Here is a 20,500-nt window from a genome sequence, read left to right as displayed (position 1 = left end):
TGGGTGAGTTATTTGTTACCGTCATTAGACATTGTTTGAATCCTATCTTTTGTTTCTTTTTTTATATATGAAGTTAGGGTCTTTCTCATAACATGAGTTTCCCCCTTTGATTTGGAGTCTTTATGGTGCTGCCCCATAGTAGAAATTATCATCAAGTAACATGTGTTTGGATTGGAGTCTGAATAACGAACATGAGTTTTCCTTCCTTTTTAATATGACTTTCAAGTCTTTATTTGGATAACATGTGGAAAAATTTTCCTTTTTAAGTATTTTATATAAAGTTTGACTCTTAAATTTTCCTTTCAAAATTATCTTATATTCATTTGTTGGACTCATTCTGATAACACATTATTTTAGGCTAGGACTCTGTTATAGTATTGAGCCATAACCATACTCTCATGAATCTGAGGTTTACTCACCCTACTATTTCTAAAGATGAGAGATAACACATAAACAATATCAGAGAAAGTTAATTTTGTACTAGTCCTGCATTTGAAAAAATTCTAATCATCTTTTTGCTGTTGTTGTAGTTGTTGCCACTTTAATAATTATGAATTCTAGGCTCGAGGGGTGATTTGGTGTGTAAAACAGCCTACCACCTTATCATTCCTGTCGATGATGAATTGAGGAAGCCACTGTATGCTCTATTTTTTATTAATCATGATTGTAAACCCATTCTACATGGATTCATTCACTCTAACGGAAATGGTCACCTGCTCTGCATCAATGATGCTCAAGGAGGCTCTAAATTCCTTCAAGGCTGAGCAATTGTTCCTATGGACTGATTTGCACAGCTGAAGTGCTTTTTTCATTCAATATATCACAAAAGTTCATAGATTTTTTTTATCAATATGTTGGTTTTTTCTTGCATTTCTTTATCCGTATAAATCTCACTTCCCAGTGATAGAGATTTAGTTGAAACAGTTGGAGTCTCTCATTTTCTTTAGACATTATACTTTTAGAGTTTTCTTTATACAGACAGCTCACATCAAATTGATTTTCAATGTGTTACACTCGTTTTTCAGGCAAATCAGTGTCAAAAGATTTGTCCACCAAACTCTCAATGCACCTCCTCCTGCTCCTTGGAGTTGCTTGTTTAATTTCCTGAGTGAATGAAAAATTAATAACACCAACCGGTGTTATATTATTAATGCAATTACTTTTGATTTGTAACAAATCAAAATCTGTAGGCTTCATTCTAATAGCCAAGAAGTTGTATCTTTGCATTTGAGTTGTCCCTCTCCACAAGGACGTGTCTAATATATAACATAACACATTATCTTATACTAGGACTCTGTTATAATATTGAGTATTTAATTTGTTTGTAATTTAAAGAGATAATTAGGCTTATATACTTTAGAAAAACAGTTTTTAGATGAGGACCGGAAGTGTTTTAAAATTTATAAGAAAATCATTTTAATTCATAATAATTTATAAAAAAATCTTTTTAATTCATAATAATTTATAAAAAAATCCTTTAAATTCATAATAAAGTCCTTTCAATTTATAACAAAATCATTTTAATTCATAATAAAGTCATTATTCGATTTGAAGGGTATTTCCCCTTATTTGAAGGGTATTTCCTTTCTTAGAGTGTAGAGTGGGTTTTGTAGAGGCTGCATGTTAGGTTCCGCCCAAAATTTTAGAGTTAAAACCTAACATAAAGCCGTCAAAGAAGAAAAATAAAATGACTTAATTAAAAACCCTAAATAACTACCGGTCTTAGTCTAAGAAAGGCTTATAAAATAGACTGAACTCTAAATCTCCCTAATTTAAATCCTGTAATACGTACTAAATAAATAATCACCATAAAGAAAAAGCTTGTCTTCACTTAAAAAATAATTATAAATTTTAGAACTAATATATAAATAATTAACAACTAAAACTTTTTTTTTTTTGGGCAAAAAATTAACAACTAAAACTAAAACAAAAACAAAAATAAGGAGTTGGGGGGGGAGGATGCAGAAACCCCTCCAAACCCCAACCCTCCTCAGCCTCACCCCACCAACCGGCAAAGCTCCACCCCCACTCCATTTGGGCTAAGCGCACAAATCAAATCACCAATAAAGATTAGAAAAAAAAAAACAAGCTCGCGATAAAAAACCACCAATAAAGATTGGAAAAAAATCACTAATAAATAAATCTAAGAAACACATGTAATCAAATCACCAATAAAGATCATCAAAAAAAAAAACTCGCGATAAAAATCTCCGAGTTTGCAAGCACAAGAATCTGAAATCCCTACATCGCAAGTTGAAACCACAATGGCGTTTGCATAATGATCGACTAGACGATCAAGAAAAAGAATAAATTGTTTTAATAAATGCATACACGGAAACAAAAGAAAGGGCAAACCAGATCTAACTATGTTGACCAGGGGTTTTGGGAAATAAATAAGCGTAAAAGGGGATTACCTATTGAGTGTGATAATCGGTAGATGCTAATAATTAACCATATGACTAAGAAAGGCTAATAAACATTAACAACATTTTTATCCGACTTTAGTATTGAAATTGACTAAACATTTTTTATGTTTTAAGAATAATAAATACAAAGTATGGATCGACTGATGCACTAAAAAATGGATCAGATTATTATGGTATTTTGTGTTTTGGACAATACAAAACAAATCCGATTTGTTAATTTTCTCTAAGTTGTGTTAGTTGGTGTGAGGCTGTAGTTTCCTTTTTAGAATTTTTTTTTTTTTGAAAAAAAAAAACCAAAAATTTGTAAACAAACTTAATTAAGGGTAGGACCAAAATAAAAAGTAATCAGGGGTGATTGACCCCAAAAACCAAAATTAAGGGTGGAACCGCTAATATTAGAAAGGCTTAATTATGTTTTTACCATATATAGTTTTAGTTGATTCTCACTTTATCATCCAGATGTTATTTGTCCCACTTTACTGGCCACCTACAACTATTCCCGAACTTTACTTTGTTTTGTTCATTCCATCACTCAAGCTATCAAAAATAATGACATGACATAGGCATTTTTGTCACCAATACTGACAGATTAAATGACCGAATGGATGAAAAAATATAAAGTATGACACGAAGAATAGTTGTAGGTAGTAAAGTGCGACAAATAAATGCAGTTTACTCACAAATAAATATTTGGGTGGTAAAGTTAAAATCAACTAAAATTATAGGTGGTAAAAATATAATTAAGCCTATTACAAATTGCAATGAGTACCACTATTCGGACACAATTTTTTTATCAGTAGCCCCAACACACTTTCTACACCTAACTAAAATTAAAAATTATAAAAATGTATTAGTATACCCAACAATTTTCCACAAATACCCTTATGAAAATCCAACATACACACCCAACACTATAACCAACCTATTTCTACTCTCTAAACCCAACATACGCACCCAACACCATGACCACCATGACCACCACCGCCACCCAACACCATCATCACCACCACCCAATGCTAACTTATTAAATAAAATACCTCCTACTCCTCCTTCCTTCTTCTTCCTTTTTTTTTTTTTTTCTTTTTTTACATATACATCAGAAAAAAAAAAAAAAAAACATGATTGCAATCTACAAACCCCCATCCCCTCCTTCTTTTTCTTTTTTCTTCTTTATTCAAGCCCTGCACACTCAAAGGCGATCGAGAAAGAAGTTTGCTATCCAAATGGGTTACCACCAAATCAAGAAAAATTATTATTATATGTATTGAATTTATACCTGTAATGAACGTAGTCTTGTAGCATTAGGTTCCTAGTCTTGTTATACTTACCCTTTACTGCTTTTGTATTACTTGGGGATTAAGTCAATCCCTTATCTTTGTACTCTATAAATACCTGATGTAAACCAAATATTAATTCAATGAGAATCATATAATTCACATGGTATCAGAGCTTAAGTCTCTCTTCCTAGGTATTTTCTTTTTCTTTCCCACCCGCAAACCCTAGTTTTTTGCTGCCCCATCGCCTTCTTCTTCCATCTTCTCTCATGTCGACCTCCGATACTTTCTCTCTCTCTGGTCCCAATGTCGCCACGTTCTTTAAACTCACAGACTCTAACTATCTCCTTTGGTCGACTCAAATGCGACCCTTTCTTATTGGTCATGATTTATGGAAGTACATCGATGGCTCATCTCCGGCTCCCAGCAAGACTCTTCCTCATGTTCCTCCCTCTATTGAATTTTTGGTTAATCCGGCCTATACCCCATGGTTTCCGAAAGACCAACTTGTTATGAATTATCTCACCTCCATTCTCACTGAACCTATCCTTGCTATGGCTGTTGGTCAGGATTCTTCGAAGGCTGTCTGGGATTGCCTTCAACGTCACTTTTCTCAACGGTCCATCGCTAATGCTGCCACGGTTTCAACTTCTTGGCATCAAGAAAGGCACCAAGTTTATTATTGAGTATCTTCAGCAGGTTAAAACTCTTGCGGATTCTCTTGCAGCCATTGAGCAGCCCATCTCTGATCCTGATCTTGTTACTGCTACACTTCGTGGTCTTGACTCTTCCTATGATAAGCTTGTCACTGCCATCCTCAACACTGATCCGCTTCCTAGTTTTTCAGACCTTCGTTCTCGGCTTCTCTCCTTTGAGTCCCATGCTGCTCGACCTCATTATTCTCCTGTTGAGGCCTCCTCCCATGCTCTTGTTGCGCATCAACAACCTCGTCCTCCGCTGCCCCCTTATTCCCAGTCACAGCAGTCTTTCTCTTCTCCCCGCGGTGGTGGCTATCGTGGCCGTGGCGGCTATCGTGGTGGTGGTCGTTGGGGCCAAGGCCGTGGGCGTGGTCGGGGTGGTGATGGTCACTTTCACTCTGCTGCTTCCTCTTATGGTCCACCTTCTTTTGCATCGCCCTCTTGGCAAGGCTCGCAGGTCGTGGTTCATGGTCCTCTACTTCTGGTGTTTTGGGTGCTGCTCCTTCTCACTGGTGTCCCACTTGTTCCACCCATCAACATGTTGCTCGTATGTGCCCCCATCATTACGTCGGGCCGGATTCTATCCCCCCTTTCTTTGCGGGTTATCAAATTGCTTCTCCAACTTCTCTCTTCCCTGAGATGCCATGGATTCCTGACACCGGTGCCACTCATCATATGACTGGCTCTCATGTTCCCAATTCGACACCCTATCATGGTAACAACAATGTTTTATTGGGTAATGGTGACACTATGAGCATCCATCATACTGGTAAACTTCCATTAACCTTGGGTTCTAAGATCTATTCTCTTCAAAATGTCTTTCATGTCCCATCCTTGCGTAAAAATTTACTTTATGTTGCCCAATTTACTAAGAATAATTCTGTGCGTTTTATTTTTGATCTGTTTCGTTTTTGCATTGTTGACATCCACTTTGGTTTAACTCTCTTTCAGGGCCCCTGTAGAGATGGCTTATACCCTCTCTTCGCCTCATCTCCTCAAGCTTTGTCTGCATCTCTATCTTCCTCTGTTTGGCACAATCGTCTTGGTCACCCATCTCCTTCGGTTCTTCGTCGTTTAGGCTCTAGTTTAGGTTCTTCAGTATGTAATAAAGACTTATTTTGTAAGAGCTGTGCTCTTAGCAAGTCTACTAGGCTTCCATTTACTCTCAATAATAAACGTGCCTTGTATTCCTTTTATTTAGTACATTCGGATGTTTGGATCTCTACAATTGCTTCTTCCTCTGGTTATAAGTATTATTTGTTGTTTACTGATGATTTTTCACGTTTTTCTTGGGTTTATCCAATGAAACGCAAATCTGAGGTCGCTACTCATTTTCAAACTTTCATTGTTATGGTTCGTAATATCTTTAATTCTTCTATTAAATTTATTCAAACTGATGGTGGTACTGAGTATGTTAACCATCATTTTAAATCATTATGTCTCCATTTAGGCATTCAACATCGGCTTTCTTGTCCTCATACCCCACAGCAAAATGGCTTGGCTGAGCGGAAGCATCGGCATATTGCCGATATGACCCGCACACTCTTGACTACATGTCATGCTCCGCTCACTCTTTGGGCTGAAGCTGCTTTGACTGTTGTTCACACTATTAATCTTCTCCCTACCCTGGTGTTGGATTGGTCTTGTCCTTACTCTATTTTATTTCAACAACCACCTGTTTATTCTTATCTTAGAACTTTCGGTTGTGCATGTTTTCCGTATGTTGGTGATTATGTGTCTAACAAACTAATGCCCCGTTCTTTAGAGTGTCTTTTTGGGTTATAGTGTGCAGCATAAAGGCTACAGGTGTCTTGACCCAGTTACTCAACGTGTCTACATCTCCCGACATGTTGTTTTTGATGAGGCTAGTTTTCCCTTTGCTCGGCCTGCTCCAGCTCCAATCTCTCCCACTGTGGAGCTTGTACTCAGTCCACTTGGCTCTCCACTGCCGCCACCTGCTGCTGCGCCACCCATTCAGAATTTTGTTCCACCTGCTGCACCTGATCCTCCTCCGCTACTCGCTTCGCCTCCTGCTCCGCAACCCGTTGTCCTGCCTGCGCCTCCTCTCGCGCTCATTCCTCCTCACTCTATGCAAACCTGGTCCAAGGATGGCATTGTGACACCCAAAATTCTTACGGATGGCACCATCTGGTACCCTTTAATTCAAGCTCATGTTTCCTTACTTACTTCTCCTGTGGAGCCTACTTGTTTTTCTCAGGCAATCAAATTCCCAGAATGGCGTCGTGCAATGAGTGAAGAATTTAATGCTCTTATCAAGAACAACACTTGGTCTTTAGTTCCTCCCTCTCGCTCTCATAATGTTGTTGGTTGCAAGTGGGTTTTTCGTATTAAGCGTAAGTCGGATGGTTCTATCGAGCGGTATAAGGCTCGGCTTGTTGCTAAAGGCTTCTATCAACAGCCCCGCATTGATTTTGATGACACTTTTCAGTCCGGTTGTTAAACCGGCTACCATCCGTACGGTTCTCTCGTTTGCTGTCTGATATAGTTATAAAATGCATAATTATTATACCACTTTTACCTTTTATTTTGTAATGTTTTTGTGTGAAATTGATTGTTTCATGTGTTTTGTGAGTTGATTTAGGAAATACAACCCAAGGACGAAATTGAAGGAAAACGATGGAATTTTGGAGCTTTAAAATGTCAAAGAGGAGAAAAAAGCAAAAAGGGATATTTTTGGAGTAGAAATTACTGGGCAGATCAGTCAACTTTGCGGAATAAAATGTATCTCCTCGGAGCAAACCAGATGTCATGCCTTATACCGTTGGAAAGATACGGATGTTAGCTTTCCGAGGAATTTTACGGTTCGTGATTTGCATTTTTCTAGGAGGAGTTATGGCTATTTTAGTAAAGGCAGTTCAGGCAGGAGATTTTGTGCGAAAATGCAAAGCAATTCTTTTTAGATTTCTTTCTTGGAGCCCAATTGATATTATGTGTATTTGGGAAGTATCTAGAGGGATCCAGGTTTATGTTTTAAGGTCTAATCCTATTTGTGTTGGGATTTTGGATGCCCAGTCATCAATGACAACTCATCATAAGAATAATCCAAGTCCAACAAGGAAAGTCTTTACCAAATAAGAAAAGGATTTGTTTCTTATTTAAAGGGAGAAGATCATCAGCTAGGGAAAAACTTACAATTGAAGGAAGAGAGAATTCTTAGCAACGTTGCAGCTAGGGGTTTTCATCGTTTTTTGGATTTAATCAAGATCATTGTCCGGGTTTACTTTATGACAAAACTCAGTCTCTTTGTTTTTGTAGTTATTGTTATGGATAGCTAAACTTCTTTACTAGGGCTAGGATGTAGCCTGATTATGAATATCCAATTTCAATAGTTATATTATTTTCTCTTTATTATTCCATGTTGAGTTTATGTTACTGTTCTTAATGCTTTGAATGTCTGGCCAACATTTAATTGATATGATGACTAAATTGAGACCTAATAAGTGGTATTTTGTGTTGCTTCTGGTAATATAAACCATGATTTGAATGAGTGCTGTAGCAGGACTAACATGAATCATGCAATTTCTCCAAGGTTTTCCCATGAATTCAATGGGTTTCTGGTTTTCTAAATTTGTTGCTCTAATAAAGAATGAGTTGTTAATCGGAAATACTTTTGGTTGAGCCTTAGTAAGGGATATCAAATAACTTAGGGAAATCCAGTTGTCAATATGGATAGTAATTAGGGATTAATATGCTAAAGGAATTGGGTAGGATTAATTAGGTGAATCTGATGCTCTAGTGTTCATAATCTTGAACGTTCTTTGTGTCTGTTTGTTTATTTGCTTAATTTTAGTAATTTGGTTTATTAAAGTTAAACAATCGGTTGATCAAATAGAGTTTAAGTTAATTATTTGGTAATTAGTAGATTAAATAATCTCCGTCGAAACGATATCTTACTTATCACTATTATTACTTGATATGATTTTGTATGCTTGCAAATATTCTTATCACTGTCTCTATGGGTTGGTCCATGCGTCAACTCAATGTCAAAAATGCTTTTCTTCAAGGTTATCTTCATGAGGATGTGTATATGGTCCAACCCCCGGGGTTTCTTGACTCTCACCGACCTCATTATCTTTGCAAGTTGCATAAGGCTCTCTATGGTCTCAAACAGGCACCACGAGCATGGTTTCATCATTTTAGTTCTTTCTTGCTTTGTTTTGGGTTTGTTCAGTCCAAGGATGACACTTCTCTCTTTATTTTTCGGCATCACTCCCAGGTTCTTATCCTTCTATTGTACGTGGACGATATTGTGCTCATTGGGAGCACTGATTCTCTATTGTTCAGTTTCATTGATCGCTTGAGCAAAGAGTTTGATATCACTGACTTGGGCACTTTGAGCTACTTTCTTGGTCTTGAGGTCACATCCTCTTCCATGGGTATACATGTTTCTCAGCTTAAATATACTCTTGATCTTCTCCAACGCTATAACATGTTGGAATACAAGCCCTGCTCCACTCCTATTGCTACCAAACTTGTGCTTTCTTCTCTTGATGGTCCATTACTTGCCGATCCTACTGAATTTTGGCAACTAGTGGGTTGCTTGCAGTATCTCACCCTTACTCGTCCGAATATTGCCTACGCGGTTAACAATGTTGCTCAGTTTATGAATGCTCCACGGTCTCCTCATCTTATTGCAGGCAAACGGATTCTCCGGTATCTCAAGGGCTCTCTTGATTTTGGCTTGCCCATCTCTCGGCTTCCTAGCACCCCCACTCTTAGTGCCTATTCTGATGTTGACTAGGCAGGCTGCCCAGCCTCTAGACGTTCCACCACCGGTTATCTCCTTTTCTTGGGATATAATTTGGTCTCCTGGTGTTCTAAAAAGCAACCCACGGTCTCGCGCTCCAGTGCTGAATCTGAGTACCGCTCAATCTCTCTCATGCCTGTGCGGAGACGGTCTGGATTTCCTATCTTCTTCATGAGCTCGGTTATTCCATCTCTTTTCCAATTCACTTATTTTGTGACAATATTAGCACCACTTATAAGGCTGCTAATCCGGTATTTCATGCTCGCACTCGTCATATTGAACTCGACTATCACTTTGTTCGTGAGCGCGTTGCGCTTGGCAGTCATAAGGTTCTCTTTGTGCCCTCTGTTGATCAAACGGCTGACTTGCTCACCAAAGGCTTGTTCAAATCTCGGCACCTACTGCTACGTTCCAAACTTGTATGCCAACAACCGCCAAGTTTGCGGGGGAGTGTTAATGGACGTAGTCTTGTTATACTTACCCTTTACAGCTTTTGTATTACTTGGGGATTAAGTCAATCCCTTATCTTTGTACTCTATAAATACCTGATATAAACCAAATATTAATTCAATGAGAATCATATAATTTACAATACCTCAATCAGCCCTAAAAACACCTTCGAAAGAAAAAAGAAGCACCCCCAAAAAAGTTTCATTCTTCTTATTTTCCTGCAGAGATCCCCCCCATCAGTCCCCCTCCTCCCTACCCATCCACTCCTACCCAAAAAAAGTCTTGCATCTCGCCGTCTAGACGTCAGCGACATCTCTCTCTTTTTATTTTTTTCCCTCTTTCTTCCTCTCTTTGATGTGCTACAATGGACGCCAAATGGATCAAGTTGTATCTTTTTTACTACAAGAATAAAAAGAAGAAAGTCAGACCACCATTTTCTGGTGGTTCTACAAATCAAGAAAGGAACACAGAGAGAGAGAGAGAGAGAAGGAGATGGAGAGTTGCCAGTTTTATTTGCCGACGTTGAGGTAACGGGATGAAGGGGCCACCCACGGACTAGAGAGAGGTGGCGGGGGGCTGGGTGCTGCTACTGATGGGATGAACAAATGAGGATTTTGTTTATTAATTAATGTGTCTATATTTGTCAATTTACATTAGGATAGAATATGAAATTACATTTTTATTAAATTGTTAGGGCTATTAATGAATTAGATGGGGCTAAATAGCGGCACCCAATGCAATTCATAGGAACATGTGTCAATGCATTGTTCTTTCCAGCCTTGGAATGCAATCAAGAGAATCCGAATCTGTGATCACCGAGCACCTGCAGGCGTCACCGCTGGACTCCAATTTCCCCAAATCATAAATACCATACTAGAATCATTTTTTTTTTCTCCATTTTCTCAGTAAACAAACAAATGCAAAAGTGACTCCAAAAACTAAACCAAGAACACTAATTAACAGCTAGATAACCAATAAATCATGCAACTCTTTTAAAGCTTATTCATTATCAAACCTTAAAAAGAAAATATTGAGAAAAAAAATTTCAGAAGAAATAAAAATTTGTGCTTTATGGAGCATTCAACTATCAATTTTTTTTTTCCTAGATCATTTTCAGCGGCGCATACGGAGTCCTCCCGGCGTTGAGTGACGATGGGGACACTGGGAACTTGTAGATCGGTGTCTTCCAATCCTAATGGAACTAGCGGTGACGCGCGGGGGTAGGTACTCAGAGATCGGAGCTGGCGAACGACAACGTGTGGCTTCGAAATCCACCACTTTTGGAAGAGCTACTGTGGTTGTGGCTATGCTCTGTGAAAAAAATTTGGAGAAAGAGATTGTATTTTTTTTCCTCAAAGAAGGGGACTTCTTTTTCCATGAGTGTAACGACCCGACCTAAAGTTGACTTTTAAAAATAATGGACTTTCGTTTTTGACTTTGGGCACGTTGGAAAGGTCTCGAGTCCACGAGTTCGTAGACACGCGGCACGCGTCAATCGGAGCTACGATTTGAAAGATAGGAGCATTTGAAGGAAAGGGCAATTTTGTAATTTTGTAGGAGTGGGTTTTAAATACCCAAAATCCAGAAATTTCTGGACTTTTTTTTTTCTCTCTCCTCTCTCTCCGATCCTCTCCTTCTCCCGCGTGCCTCACTCTCTCACTCTCGCCGCCACCGCCACCGGCGCGTGTGGGCGCGTACGGCGGCGACTGGGATCGGGCTTTGTCTCCCCGCCATCGCCGTCCCTCCCCCCTCCTTCCCCTGGCCTCCCCTTGCTCCGGCAACCATCGGCGACAGAGAAATGACGCGAGACAGAGAAGTTGTCCTCGCCGGCGATCTGTGTTTTCCGACGGAGTTGCGGCGCCGGACCACCTGGGTTCTCTTCCCCAGGCCACGGCGAGTCTTCCCATGCCCTTCCCTCACGCCGGTAACGGTCCACGACGACGATTCGACGCCACAAGGGATGCGGCTGCACCACCACGATTGCACTGTTCCGGCAGAAATTGGATGGCCGGACCTACTGGGCTTTGTTCCCCTCGTCGTGGTGAGTTCAACCATGGTCTCCGTTCGTCCATACGAGGCTCCACGACGGAGCAATGAGCTCGGGAAGCCAAGCCAGCCGCCGGCTTCCGCCGCCGATTTCGGCCATTTCCGGCGAGATTTGGCCGTCGGTCCAGTTGTCAAAAATGATCTTCGAGGTACGGGCTATCTTTCCCCTAAGGTGTGTTTTCCCAATTTTGAGAAATTGAAAATTTGATTTTAGGGTGTTTGTTATATTTCGAATTTCTTGAAATTGGACTTGAATTTGAGTGGATTTTGTGCAATTGAAGGTTTTATTATGCAATTAGGATTAATTGGAGTTGAATTTGAGTATTTCTAGGTTTGTGCCGCCGCTGCCACCGTCGGCCCCGCCCCTCGTGGCGGCGGGTTGGATGGTTTCTTGTATTTTTCCACTTCCTTAGAGTTCTAGTAGCTTAATTTTAAGTTCGGTGACTATCTGGGGTTATTTTTGTGTGTTGTTAATGGCCGGGCAGCCACCGTGTGTGGTGGTTGGCCGCTTGTTTCGGTTGTTTGACAACTAGTTAAAGAATATATTGTATATTGTTGGTTGTCTGGTCTTAACAGGTACATGGGCTCGGGAAATCTTATTCCCGATGTCGTTATGCTGCCGGATTTGGTATCCGAGCAATGGCACCGTGAAGGGTATTTCGGTCTTTTACGTAGTTAAATTGTGAGTGAAACTTATCTGCTTATATTGTAGAGTACCGTGGTTTAATTGTCTGTTTTATGGATTTGCTGCTTTACGTTAGAGAAGACTAGGTGTAGGATTTTGAGTTAGGAGAATGAATTGATGAGGATTTGAGGTTAGGAAATTATTTAGGAATTATAGGGTTACCCGAGAATAATTGCCGGATTAGAGAAGAAACACTTATTGTCGAGGATTAATGAAAATGATTAGGTAATTATCTTACAGAATAATCAAGTTCCTTTTGAGGAAGCATTTGGTATGATTTGGGTGATAAACAAGTGAAAGGTCATGAGCAAGAATCAATTTCGGAAGGGATTCCTTGATTCGGCATAGTTCGGAGTAAACTGAGAGTAAATGTTTAAAGAATAAATTGTCTGACAACAAGTGTTGATGATGATGCATATGTAGAGATGAATCTGAGGAGTAATACATGGGGGATTTATACATTGTGAAACAAGGATGGTTATGAGATGGTTCTGAGAATGTTGTGACTTAAGTTGTGTGAGAAATCCTGCCTGCTCGTGCATTGATTCGCTCTGCATGAGAAGTGGCGAGCATTCCTGCCTGCTCGTGCATAGATTCGCTCTGCACGAGAAGTGGCGAGCATCCTGCCTGCTCGTGCATTGATTCGCTCTGCATGAGAAGTGGCGAGCATTCCTGCCTGCTCGTGCATAGATTCGCTCTGTATGAGAAGTGGCGAGCATCCTGCCTGCTCGTGCATTGATTCGCTCTGCATGAGAAGTGGCGAGCATTCCTGCCTGCTCGTGTATAGATTCGCTCTGCACGAGAAGTGGCGAGCATACCTGCCTGCCCGTGCATCGATCCGCTCTGCATGGGAAGTGGCGAGCGATTTACAGTTTGTGGCGTAAGATTTCAGTTTGTGGGGCATTTTGAGAAATGAAATTACATCAGTAAATATTTTAATGACAGTTTCAGTAGAGCTTTGTGTTTTTATTTCAGTTATTTTAACAGTTTTACAACTTGAAAATACTATTTATTCTTCAGAGTTCGAATCACAGTTTTGAGATGACTTAAAAATGGATTTGAAAGAAGAGATGGATTTGAGAAATAGTTTTAAAGTTGGAGGGTTTCAAAGAGCGACGTGAGTGAGATTAGGAGGATTTCAAAGAGCGTCGTGAGTGAAATTGGATAAATGTTTGTTTATACCGTGTATTGTATGGCTTTTGTTCGTTAGGACTTGGGCTGGTTAGAACTTGGTAAGGTTTAGGCTTGAAGCTTGAGAAGGGAAGCGAGGGTGATTATGTCGTGAGGTTATTCATTAGGATGTGAATGTTTGAGGTTGATGTTGAGGTTGATAGTAACGATTAGGCAATTGATTTGTAAGAATGTTTTATTATTATTATTGATGAGATTTAATGTGCATATGAGGAGTTTTTTTTTAATTATCTTGATGCTTGGATGGTTGGTGGTGGAATGTTTTGTGATTAAGTAATTATGGATATTTTGCGGATTGTTTTTGAGTTTGGGGATCGAGAAAATTATTGAGGACAATTATTATGTCATTTCACTCATAAGAGCTCTAGTGAGCCTACCGGGTTGTTGTATAACCCGGTACACCATGGATGTGGTGTAGGATGATGTTGTTTAGGTTGAGCAGGCTGAGGAAGCAGTGGGGAGAAGACGAGGCAGTGGAACCCAGAGAGATTTGTTTAATTGTTTTTACTCAGTGGTTTGTTTAAAATGTTTTGACATAATTATATTTACTTATGTTGTTGTGCATGGCTCAAAAGTAAGAGAAAAAAAATTTAACAGTTTGATGTTCAGTATTTTCATGGGCCCGAGGTTCGGGGCGTTTCAATGAGTCATAACCAAGGAGTAAAATTTCGGTTTCGGGATCCTGAAGCACATGAATTTGACATGGATCCTGAAGCGGTCTCTAATGTGCATTTGTGGGGTGAAATTAAAGATCCACTTTGCTTTGCCATTAACTAGAACCTGATCACTGATTTGAGCTTCATGTAATATTTTGATTCCTTGTTAAATGAAGTTGATGCAGGAGCATCTGCTAGGGTTTCCAAATTTAGTAACTTTCCAATTTTCATGTCCTAGTTTGATTAGGAGTCTAGTTTCTTGATTATTAGATGTTAATCATTAAGGAATTACCTTTATGTTTTCCTAGTTAAGTAGTTTAGGTTTATGCTTTCCTAGTCATCTTAGGTTTATGTTTCCCTATATAAGCTAAAGGCTTAGGTTGTAATAGACAGTTTATGCATTATATTTTTTTCTGAGAATTCAGAGTTGAGAGTTTCTTTTAGGCTCCTAAACCCTAGAACTCATCTATCAACGTTCCATCTTTGATTCTATAGCTTAAATCTCTATTATCTCGACTGTTTGTTGCTAGAAGATCGACCTATTCTAGACTTTTGCCCAATATAGCAGCAAGACAGCAGCCCTTGCTTCTGTCCTGCATCAGAAGTGCATGCATTTTTTTTTTTAATGAAAATTGTGTTATATATATATATATATAAGGGGACCATTTTCCCATTTTACCCATTTGAACTTTGCATCCATTTTAACTTTGCAATGTCAGTTATGTTTGTCACATTTTCTGTTAAAAATTAGAGTATTTTTGTCTTTTTATGTTAGAGGAAAAAAAGGCAAGGTGATGTAGGGCAATTTGTTTTTTGGGATCAACTAATATTCTAGGAAAGAGGAAGTGATGCAAATGGTGGTATTTGGCCCTTTGGCAAAAGGAGGAGCTGATGCGACTGGAGTGGGACTATGGTGGCCAATTGTTTTGTCTTTTAAGTTCTTGAATGGCCGGATTACGGTCGGTTTGCCAAGATGAATAAGGGATTTTTTGATGATTGGGTGGGTTTAAGGCTTAGTTTGAGATTGCTGTGAAAAAAAACAGTTGTGAAGTAAAGCAGCTGTGAAGTAAAGTTAGCTGTGAAGTAAAACAGTTGAGTGTTTGGTAAATTATATTTTCAAAAGTGTTGTAAGTACAAAAAGCAATATGAAAGTGTTTGGTAAATTGTAATGTGAAACTGCTGTGGCTATTTATAATTACTAAAATGAGGGTATTATGGGTAAAATAAAATTTTCCTTTTGATGTGATTCACTGCAGCTTTCAAAAGCACTTACAAACTTGCTTTCTATTTTTGCTGTGGGGAGTTGAGAATTGTGGGACAAAGTACTTTTTCATTTTTTTACCAAACACCAAAATTGCTATGGGTGATTGAGAATTGTTATCCACAGTAGCTTTTGGGTCCTTCACAACAATCCCAAACGGGGCTTAAATTCGAGATCTCTAGCAATTAATACTCAGATTCATTTATGGTTGAGTTCGGTTGGGGTAGAATATCAAGTAGAATATTAATTAAAATGCCTTTCAGATTAGCATAAGTTCAAACAATCAAACAAACACCAACACTAATTGAACGAGAAACAACCAAGGACAATGATGCTAAGGAAAGAGAGATGGTTTTGATGAGAATACAAGCCACCGACAAAAAGTGAGTTCAGTAGAGTTTTTTAACAATCTCTCATTCTCAAAACTCAAAAGTGTGTGGTAATGTGAAATCAAAGATTCCTACGGAAAAGACCATTTAAGTGTTTTGAACTTTTACTCCATTTTCAACCAACAAAATTAGTTAAAAATGGTTATCAATGTAGCAAACTTCAAACAATCAAATATAGTAATATACAACACACAATAATGCTAAGTAAAGAGGTATGATTTTTGTAACCATACAAGGCACCAACCTAAAGTGACTTTTTAGTAGAATTTTGATATCTCATTCTCAAAAGTGGTGTAATTTGTAAAATGGGGCATTCTCTTCAAACAACTTTCTTCGCATAGAAAGGATTACTTTGGACATTCTTGATAAAAAGTTGCAGAAACATTTTCAAGATTTAAAATAAGCATATGTATCACTGGGAGCTTCTATAATGACTGCAGGCATAGAATGCCTGCACCAAAAAAAAAAAAAAAAATAGAGAACCTGCTGAACTGGTAAACAAGTTTTACCATTTTTTTGATGCATCCCTCAAGATAATGGTAACTCTTGATCAAGATGTGGTAACTTACCATATTCTTGATCCAAGTTACCATTTTCTTGAACCAAACATCAAGAAAATGGTAACCAAAACCTTGCCTCAAACCAAGTTACCACTTTTTTGATCGTTCGATCAAGAAAATGGTAACTTGGTTCAAGAATGTGGTAACCAAGCCCAATCATGACCAAAATTACCATTTTTTTGATTTTTTTCCTCAAGAAATGGTTACTTGTTCTCAAGAAATGGTAAGTTACCATTTTCTTGATCAAAGTTACCATATTCTTGAACCAAACATCAAGAAAATGGTAACAAATTAGTGAGGCAAAAAACGTTACCACTTTCTTGATCGTTCGATCAAGAAAATGGTAACTTGGTTCAAGAATATGGTAACCAAGCCCAATCTTGACCAAAGTTACCATTTTCTTGATTTTTTTCCTCAAGAAATGGTAACTTTTTCTCAAGAAATGGTAAGTTACCATTTTCTTGATCCAAGTTACCATTTTCTTGAACCAATCCTCAAGAAATGGTAACCAAATCAGTGGGGCAAAAAACGTTACCACTTTCTTGATCATTCGATCAAGAAAATGGTAACTTGGTTCAAGAATGTGGTAACGAAGCCCAATCTTGACCAAATTTACCACTTTCTTGATTTTTTTCCTCAAAAAATGGTAACTTTTTCTCAAGAAATGGTAAGTTACCATTTTCTTGATTCAAGTTACCATTTTCTTGAACCAATCCTCAAGAAAATGGTAACCAAATAAGCCAAGCAAAAAACGTTACCACTTTCTTGATCGTTCGATCAAGAAAATGGTAACTTGGTTCAAGAATGTGGTAACGAAGCCCAATCTTGACCAAAGTTACCACTTTCTTGATTTTTTTCCTCAAAAAATGGTAACTTTTTCTCAAGAAATGGTAAGTTACCATTTTCTTGATTCAAGTTACCATTTTCTTGAACCAATCCTCAAGAAAATGGTAACCAAATCAGCCAAGCAAAAAACGTTACCACTTTCTTGATCGTTCGATCAAGAAAATGGTAACTTGGTTCAAGAATGTGGTAACCAATCCCAACCTTGGACAAAGTTACCATTTTCTTGATTTTTTTTCTCAAGAAATGGTAATTTTTTCTCAAGAAATGGTAAGTTACCATTTTCTTGGTCCAAGTTACCATTTTCTTGAACCAATCCTCAAGAAAATGGTAACCAAATCAGCCAAGAAAAAATCGTTACCACTTTCTTGATTGTTCGATCAAGAAAATGGTAACTTTGATCAAGAAAGTGGTAACCAAGCCCAACCTTCACCAAAGTTACCATTTTCTTGATTTTTTTTCTCAAGAAATGGTAACTTTTTCTCAAGAAATGGTAAGTTACCATTTTCTTGATCCAAGTTACCATTTTCTTGAACCAAACATCAAGAAAATGGTAACCAAATCAGTGGGGCAAAAAATGTTACCATTTTGTTGATCCAAGTTACCATTTTCTTGAACTAAACATCAAGAGAATGGTAACTTCATCACTGGGCCAAAAATCGTTTCGCACTGCAACTGTGTATAGACGAAAGGGCAATTGTATTCGCAGACTACTAAATACAAGCTCCTGTTTGACAATCAGGTTTTGACATGCAATCCAAAATTCTGAACAAAATTGCTTCTATAGTTATATACCAAATTACCAACTATGAAATATAGGGTATTGGGTATAGGGTATTGGGTAAGTTATAGGATTTAAAATTTTAAAAAAACACAATAGGATTTAGGATATATAATATAGGGTTTAAGTTTAAGTTTCTAATTTAACCAAAACCCAAACCACTCATATTTATACATTTAGACAGTAACTGTGGTTCCTACTAATATATTTTGGCGGAAGCCTTTTAGCTCATTTCTCTTACAATTTGATTCCCTACATGTACTTAACTTTTTCGTGGAGATGTGAGTTTGTCTAGTTTCATAAAGACTATAAATTTAATTGATCCCCTTGTAATAGTTTTGACTTAATAAACAAGCAATGTTAGAATCAAGCATTTACATGTTGCTGAATATCACTGGGCCAAAAAAAGGTTTCGCACTGCAACTGTGTATACACGAAAGCGCAATTGCATTCTCAGAGTGCTAAATACGAGCTCCTGTTTGACAATCAGGTTTTGACATGCAATCAAAAATTACACAGTTTGACTAGTCTGGAAACGCGCCAGAGGCAGCATCTGTTGAAGAATCTGCCTCCTTCTTGGACACATGGAACTCTGCATGGGATTGAATGATAGGTCTACTGCATCCTCGTGCACAACTAGGGTTCCTATAAGGCATATTATTGCAGAGGCAAGCCCCTGCCCATGACATTATGTTTTTCAGCATCTCTTCTTAAATGAATGTATTTGTCTAGTCTAACATACCCAATTATCCTCTGCTAGTTTAAATTGGAGTGCCTGAATATTTACTAACGAACATGAACTTATTAACGTCTCAATAACTTAATTGTCATAATTTTCAGGATGCACACCGATACGTCATTTATTTACCAAACAATGCAGCCACGTATTCATATATACACAGTCACATTACTCACATCCATAAACAACAGAACGAACAAAATGCATAAAATAAAATGGCCAAGTATACACTTCATCCATAGTACTTAGATTGAGTCTTAGTACAACAATAACCAAGCAGATACCCAAGAAGCAATTCTCACAACATGAAAACTGCAAAATTAATCAAGAGTAACAGCAATCTTCCTGATTGTAGCCTGCCAAGTTTAGTGACGTCACAACCAGTTTTGCACATTATAATTACATTTGTTAATACGGGGAGTAAATTTCATCAGGATCAGGTGACCACGATGAGTCAGATGGCCACCATGGACGCTAATTGGCAGGGGTGCAGTCTGGCGATGACTCTGAATGATAGTCGTTCCCAGGTTCTTCATCCACCAAATCCAGGGGTCTGGACTGTTGAGATAAATCAGGGGCAGCTGACCCTTGTGATGAATCCGCGACATTTGACACTCCGGTATCTTTGGGTGGTTGTGATGCCGAAACATTGGTGAATCCACAGTTCTTGTACTCATCTACCCATATCCAGCCATGGCAGTCAGCCTTACCCTAATACAAAACACATGCATTATGACATTTCAATGTTTTGGTTGCACAAATGGTCGGCCAAACTTAACAAAAACGTTCACTTACATTAGTCCCTTTGCATCCCCAGGCTGGGCGTTGATTACCTTCAAAATTGGCAATATATTGCATCGAACCATTGTTGTCACAGTACAAAAACATGACTTTAATTTCTGAACTTGAGCTATTTAGACATCAATGCATTACTAGATTTATTTCCTATTACAGTGAAATTGAAAAACAACAACAAAAAATACCAAGACGTTAATTTCTCTTACCTTCACAACTTTTGACACCATCACCTTTAAACCCAGCAGGACACTTGTATTTGACCTCTCCATCATCATGTTTAGAGAAATAATAGGTTTAAAATAAATATATTTTCCAAGAGCAGAATGTTTTGTTTGTTTTTTTTTTTTTAAAAAAGGGAACACATAAAGATCACTTACCGTACAAGCAAAATATGCATGTCCATCTTGAGCTTCATGCCAACCACCTCCATTGTTTACCTTGCACCTCCCAGGCCCACTCGCTGGAAGCCAATGGTAATATTAATATATTGAAATACAATGTGCAACAAAAGGAAAACTTTTGCAAAGTGGAAGTATTCTAGCTATAATTTGATTAACATGAAGAAGAATATAAGAACTGAAATTTCAGTGCAGATTTCCATTGATCTGTAACCCATACATATTTATTTTTAGAACTAAGTCTGCAATATCTAGATATAAACAACTAGGATCATTAAATCTTGATCAAACCTTTTGAGCAACTTGAATGCAAAACCAGGAGCATTAAAATAATGTTGCAAATCTTCACCTTATATTTGTGATAACATGAGTCATCTGTGAGACAAAGGGTTAGAAAATACAAAGCACTAGAATCCAGGACAGTTGCATACAAGAGAATGCATGGACATGTATGGGGAAACATACCCCTCATGTGAATGACCCACCACTTGAGGTAATACTCAATCAGTCCCACAACTTGTGGTGTGGATCATTTGT

General features: G+C 38.2%; 1 long non-coding RNA gene across 1 annotated transcript; it reads right to left on the bottom strand.

The window, feature by feature from the left end:
* Positions 1-18,950: 18,950 nt before the first annotated feature.
* LOC147280432 (uncharacterized) lies at positions 18,951-19,972 on the bottom strand. The gene is made up of 2 exons (XR_015123437.1): positions 19,563-19,972; positions 18,951-19,478 (listed from the first exon to the last, which is right to left on the bottom strand). It is a non-coding gene; the product is annotated as an uncharacterized LOC147280432 (long non-coding RNA).
* Between the last annotated feature and the right edge of the window lie 528 nt (positions 19,973-20,500).

Source organism: Dryas octopetala, chromosome 7, assembly GCF_963921425.1.
Source record: "Dryas octopetala chromosome 7, drDryOcto1.1, whole genome shotgun sequence".
NCBI classification, from domain to species: Eukaryota; Viridiplantae; Streptophyta; class Magnoliopsida; order Rosales; family Rosaceae; genus Dryas; species Dryas octopetala.
This window is presented reverse-complemented; position numbering and strand designations above follow the sequence as displayed.